Here is a 5,911-nt window from a genome sequence, read left to right as displayed (position 1 = left end):
ATAAATATTTATATAAGTCATTATGTAATATAAAAGTGAATGTGACCCTTCCTGCATTCCTAACCTACGAAAAAGGAAGAACGCATAATAACACATGACGCTATAGAAATGTGGCAATCGCGTAACAAAGGCAACTATTAATTTCGATTTCGACTATCACTTTGCATAATCACAAAAATTGAAAAAATAATAAATGATAAATGGTAATAATAAGTAAACAACATTTGCAACTCATAAAATCTTAATAACGTGTATTTCTATTGTTTATTAATCTTCATAAAATTAATCCTTCATAATTTATATTATATAAATCAAGAATATCTAAATTGGTGCCCGCGGGCACTTTAGTAACACTCTCCTCACGAAAAGTTACCCTCTCCATACCTACTTTTATCCGGTTGATTAAACAGTACATAGAAACTGCTCATATATACAGTCTCGGCACAGCTGACAGACCAGGACAAGTATTGCAAGTTTATAGGACTCTGTATCACATATTCTGAATTATCGAAAAAATGTATAAAAAATCAGAGGTTTCGCTCTGTCCTCTATGCCTAGAGAACAGTCAATAAGAAAACGATATCAAGCAAAATGATCGAAGTTGACTAAGTAATAAATATGGTAATCCAATATACAAACGTATTCGTTGAACTGTATCATGTGTTCAAACTCCCAACAAGCAAAGCTACTTACTGTACCTACATACCTATGTACTTACTTCATTTTTGCTACGAATATGTCATACTTTTTAGCGGCAACAAATGTATAAGGCACGTACATTTAAACGAAGGAAATGGTATTTATTCAATACAACATTATAACAATGCAGTTTTTATTAATTCACGGACGCAAATATTTTTATAAATACATGTACTATGTAAAGTACAACCTTAAAATTTATATAAAAGAATTATTTTGATTAATTATACAGTTATAGAGAAGTCTTGGATAAGTTGTATACCAATAGCTTTTATTTTAATAATTGAAATTTGACAAATAAAATTGAAGTTTGTTACGAGGAAACTCGTGCTCCTTGGAGAAATAGGTATCTTGCGAATGGCTCTCGTAGTCCAAACGGATAAAGGTTTCGAAAAATGAAATAAGATGAGACGTAGTTGGTGTTTTCTACAATACTAGCTTTATTGTGTTTTTTCGGGGTGCTTTTATACATAGGTTTTCGGGGGAGGGGTCGATTTCTAACCTGCCTATGAATTAGTTGTTTCGGAAAATTTTAGATGGCGCATAGTTTATTACGGTATGACACAGTGTGCTACTCATCGCTGTCGGGGTGGTTATCTCTGTTTTACCCGTTACAAGTTCAATATACATTTTTATTTAAACTAAAATATTTGTAATAAACTTTCTAGGCATTCAAGACTAAAATGTGTAACACATTTTTAGGTATTATTTTGAACGTAGATATAATGATTTGTTTTAAATCTGTGCAAACTAGGCCTGGCGACGCGTTCAGAGAAGATGACGTGGAGAGTTGTCTCTCCACGCCTACAAACGCATCGTCGGGGCTCTTCTGCCACACCTGGATAGGTGGCAGAAAAGAGGCTACGGCAGGCTCACCTACCGTATGACACAGGTGCTCACCGGACACAGTTGTTTCGGTGAATACCTGTGTCGAATCGGTAGAGAAGTGACGGCGGCTTGCCACCATTGCGACGAGGAGGAGCGCTGAAAAGGCGGGGCACACCTCCAGCGTGTGCTGCGCCGAGTCTTAACGGACGTCATCGGGGGTGACCTCTCGCTACCAGCGGTAGTAGGGGCTATGCTGGCAAGCAAGAGGTCCTGGGATACCGTGGCCTCTGCTCGGTCATTTCGGGGGCGCCGGCGGCCGAGAGGCCGTGGCAGAGCGCCCCCGGGCCCCACCCCCTGACGGAGGCGGGCGGCGGCGTAAGTGGCCCGGGAACTGGGGCCCGTCCCGCCGTCCGCCAGGGGAGAATTTAAAATTCGCATCAGGGTTGGGGGAGGATGACGAGTAGACAAAGTGGTCCTCCCCGGACGGCTGCAGACTCGGGGAGGGGGCCCAGGGTCCTGTCATGCGGCCGTCGTGGTGGCTGCGGTGCGGGGCGCGACCTCCCTGCACTGCAGCATAATCGTATTATGGTCTTAGGAGAGTGGCCTAGACCTCCCTCCGGGACGGTGCTGGCCTAAGGTTATCGCAACTGGCCGGCCGGGCCTGGGGGAGTCGCAGTTGTGTTCTACGAGAGTTCCCGTAGCTCCCCCTTATGGCTCAGGAAGGTTGCCGTGGAGGTTTTAGTGGGTAAAAGCCCCACAGTACCTCCGGCCGCTCCCCTGGGCGATCGGGGGTTACTGCTTGCAGATTTCCTCCACGTTAAAAAAAAAATCTGTGCAAATAAATACAGCAGAAAATGTGGGAATTGGAGCTTAATCCGTTTCATCATTTTACCACGGATGGCGCTACCAGTCAAAAACGTGTTAGGTTTCGTATTTCTACGAACACGTATTCTTCCTTATCGACGTATTCGGCGTTCAAGAACATTTGATAAAAGGTGGAATGTACTAATTCAGGTTGCATCAATTCAATATATATTTACTATGACAAAGAAACAAGACTTATAAAAAATATAAACAAAGAAATTGCTATGGACTACTAGTGTGGCTCTATTCCTGTTTGGACGTGTTTCTGCTGCTGGAGCTTGTTGCCAAGTGATCGAGGGATGCTTCTTCCTCCGCCTCGGTAAACAAGGGATGCTTCCCTTTTGACGTGGGTGAAAACTGAAAAAGGTGTCGCTGTTCAACTTGCATTTCTGTTTCCTGTTTCCGGCCTTAGGTAGGTGTCAAAGTGAATGCGCTTTTTCCCACGTTGGATAATGACCAGTGTCGCCACAAACGCAGATATAAACGGAAAAAACGGCTTACTTTGTCAAAGTAGAACATATTATTTTATTGTTATAGTATTAATTCAAAGAAATATGTAAATTATTTGCATAATGTTGGAGAAGATGCATAGAAAACAAGACTTACGTGGAAACTAAACGTTTGGCAGATCATCAGGAAAAATCGAAGTGGCCATTTTGTTTTGTATGCTCGATGAGCCCATAATCTCTGTGCACTAGTAGTAACGCTTAATGCTGCTATGTCTGCAATTAACATTGCTGCGAAATATATTGTTCTGATACTATGAATTCGCCAAAACTATGTCAATTGTACTGTTGTAGTTAATTATATTTGCCTCATTTTGTGTCAGTGTTTCCTCTGAAAACCTATTTACAATGTACGGTGCGTAGCGATAAAGATGGCATGCTGGTAGGCACAGTGCAAGGGGAAACGTTCACTCACGGCCTTCGGCCCGATAGTTATGACGGCTCAGTTTCGTCACGTCACTGTTACTGACCAAGTCGCAGGACGAAGAAAGCAGAGGACCTATAACAACGACGTACGGAGACTGAGCCGCCATGATTATCAGGCCGAGCGCCGCGAGTGAACGCCATCATTGCCGCTGTGCACTTTCAAGCCACAGCGATCTGCCTGCGTGAACTTAATCCCACTGTCCGTGTTTTGACCAATGTCTTTCGAGTTCCCTGCTTTGAATCTTTAGGAATACTCTTTCTTTGTCATACACGTATTACTATCCTTTAGATTATTCGGGATCGCACTGAACAATAAAGTTCCATTGTCAGTTTCAATAGACATTTTTACATACAATTATACTTTCAAATGTTTCATTGTCTAATTAAGTTAATTTTATGCGATCTTTGAGTAATTTCACTATATAATTATGTTCTTTTCTAAACAATGGAACTTACACTGTGATATAACATGCTAATGATGATTATTACTGGCTAGTTCCATTGTCAGTTTCAATAGACATTTTTACATACAATTATACTTTCAAATGTTTCATTGTCTAATTAAGTTAATTTTATGCGATCTTTGAGTAATTTCACTGTATAATTATATTTTTTTTCTAAACAATGGAACTTACACTGTGATATAACATGCTAATGATGATTATTACTGGCTAGTTACAGTAGTATAAAAGGCAGTATATAAAAAGTGTATTCTCACGCTACTTATTGTTACCATAAAATGGTTTAATCTTATGTGACATTACGGACATTTTATTTGCGTTGTTACGTAGTGGATCGACGGAGAAAAGGAGGAATCATCTATTTTCCACGATTCACTTTATAGTCTGTCAAAGGAACGCACTGATAGTCTTACGACACATATCATAAATCGCCACTAGAGATTTTCTTAACCTGTCTGGAAGGAAAACCGTTCTCACACTTTCTGTGGAGGGTTTCCTCTTCGGAAATGCTGCAGAGTCCAATGTTGCATAGCAAATTCGTGCTAGCCAACACACTTTTCATAGAAAGTAACAGAAGTGCGTACAAAGTATGCGCATCTACCTTCTTTTATACTTTGATCATCATTTACAAACATTTAATGATATGCAATGTTCAACATTTTTATAGCTACATATTCAGACAACTCTCCTCTATTTTTATGAGAAATTTTAACTGCCTACCGTTTTTAGTTTTCACGTAATTTCTCATCACTTATTTCTCTGAAAACTTAAAAAGGGAGGCGATCTTCGATCGCCACACATTCCGAAGTCAATCGTCAGTCCCGTTCCGTCGAAGACCAGCCCGGTTATTTTCATTAACTAAATAATCATCACACAGTGTATTTTTGTTCGATGAAAACAATTCTGACCCTTCTGAACTTTCGCTTATATAAAGGTTTTATCTTCACTCTGTTCATGCTTGCTCGTGTTCACGCCATGTTCACACCTGCCTTTTTATACGAAGAACTTTGTAGCGACTTCGTCACCACGTTTTTAATTGATTTGTCCATCCGCGGTTTTCTGTCTTAGACCGGGTATATAACCCCGGTAGAACAGAGGAACGCGGCGGACGGCATTTAAGCATTTTTGGAGCATTTTCGGCGCGCGGCATACAACAGTAGACGAGCGACATCCGACTTTCAATTGGAACAAAGGGAAGTCCGATTATCCTCCAAGTTCCTGCCACGAAGGCTTACCAAGGAGGGCCCCCATGGGCGTGGGATTGAGATTAAGCTCAATCAGCTGAGGCCGTAGCCTTACCAGCGTTGCTTCCCGGGGATGACGAGTCCCATGGAAGTAGACTGTTGGTAGCGCCGAGTTACCTTTCCAAAAACTCTACCAAATTTCCTGTCTGGTCCAGGAGCAGGTGGGACGTTGCTCACGCGCCGAGACCCTCGAAAGGTCTCTGCCCAGCATGTAGGCTTCAACCACTGACACTACGAATCCAACACCAATTGCACCGGCCGAGAAGACCCGGGGACAAGCACCCATGGTACGCTCTCTGCGAGGGGACAAGGGGACTCGGCACCCTTCGTACGCCCTCGTGGGCAACCGGAGCGCCCGTAGTACCAATCCAATCGCAGGTCTATTGGTAGGACCTGTCCGGCTTCTTACATACATGAATAAGCTGTGCCTGCCATATCAAGGTGTCTCGTCCACACCAAGGGTTGGTTAGACCCTAGCTAAGGACCCCGGGATCGCCACTTCCCGAACCGTGATCGCCACACGGCCCCTGGGGGATTTCAATTGGAACAGTAGAGAAACGGCATCTGGAGATTCCACTATTAACTGGAGCATCGTACCGCCGACTCGTTACTCCAAAAAGTACATCGTGCAACCGCGCTGTATAAAAATACGAATAAATTCCAGATTTTGATACTTCCGCGAACGCAAAACGTGGGTGTGAATTGTGTTTTACTGTCTCCTCATTAACCTACACTCCACTCCCACAGCTTTAAAATTTAGTTTATAGTAAAAGTTTTATAAACTAATATTTAAAAGCATCACGGTGTCCGAAGTAATCACGCGAAATGTATCAGCAAAACTGCGATTGCAAATGATCCTGCAGATGGACTGCTAAAGATGTGT

At 42.3% G+C, this 5,911-nt stretch overlaps 1 long non-coding RNA gene across 3 annotated transcripts; it reads right to left on the bottom strand.

The window, feature by feature from the left end:
- Positions 1 to 2,615: 2,615 nt before the first annotated feature.
- LOC143174851 (uncharacterized) lies at positions 2,616 to 3,517 on the bottom strand. Of its 3 annotated transcripts, none has more exons than XR_012999305.1 (3): positions 3,206 to 3,517; positions 2,998 to 3,128; positions 2,616 to 2,891 (listed from the first exon to the last, which is right to left on the bottom strand). It is a non-coding gene; the product is annotated as an uncharacterized LOC143174851 (long non-coding RNA). The 3 variants fall into 3 exon arrangements; XR_012999306.1 differs by having other exon boundaries at positions 2,616 to 2,824; XR_012999307.1 differs by having other exon boundaries at positions 2,616 to 2,787.
- Positions 3,518 to 5,911: the final 2,394 nt, after the last annotated feature.

The sequence above is a fragment of the Nomia melanderi genome, chromosome 9, assembly GCF_051020985.1.
Source record: "Nomia melanderi isolate GNS246 chromosome 9, iyNomMela1, whole genome shotgun sequence".
NCBI lineage: Eukaryota > Metazoa > Arthropoda > Insecta > Hymenoptera > Halictidae > Nomia > Nomia melanderi.
This window is presented reverse-complemented; position numbering and strand designations above follow the sequence as displayed.